Source organism: Penaeus monodon, chromosome 34 (assembly GCF_015228065.2).
Source record: "Penaeus monodon isolate SGIC_2016 chromosome 34, NSTDA_Pmon_1, whole genome shotgun sequence".
Classification (NCBI taxonomy): domain Eukaryota; kingdom Metazoa; phylum Arthropoda; class Malacostraca; order Decapoda; family Penaeidae; genus Penaeus; species Penaeus monodon.
Window position 1 is genome coordinate 31,010,984 of NC_051419.1, and position 588 is coordinate 31,011,571.

The following is a 588-nucleotide window of genomic DNA, read 5'->3' on the forward strand; positions in this document are numbered from 1 at the left end:
GTGGGGAGCGGTTTCTATCCGTCTCCAGTGCTGGAGGAGAGAAAAGGGTTTCGAATTCCCTCTAATATCCCTTCTCCCCTCACTAATTCGTTTTCTTATCCTTCATTTTTTCATTTATTATGATCATATTTGATAAGGAACGGTTTCTACTTGCCCTTAATGTTGGGGAAGAGACTGTGGTTTCTAACTTATTCTGATATCTTTTCTTCCCCCTTTTTTCTTGGGGGGTGGTGGTTTCTAGATCTTTTCTCATTCTTTAAAAAGGGGAAAGGTTTCTATTTACCTTCAAGTGGTTTCTAACTCTTTCCACCTCTTTTTAAAGAAGGGAACGGTTTCTTTTTGCCTTCAGGTGGTTTCTAACTCTCTTTTCAACTTTTAAAAAGGGGGAGCGGTTTCTATTTGCCTTCAAGTGTTTCTCTCTTCTCAACTTTATAAAAGGGGGAGCGGTTTCTATTTGCCTTCAGGTGGTTTCTCTCTTCTCAACATTTTAAAAGGAGGGAGCGGTTTCTATTTGCCTTCAGGTGGTTTCTAATACTCTCCTCACCTTTATTTTTCGGGAAGGGGGGGGGGGGTATAGAAAACAAACCA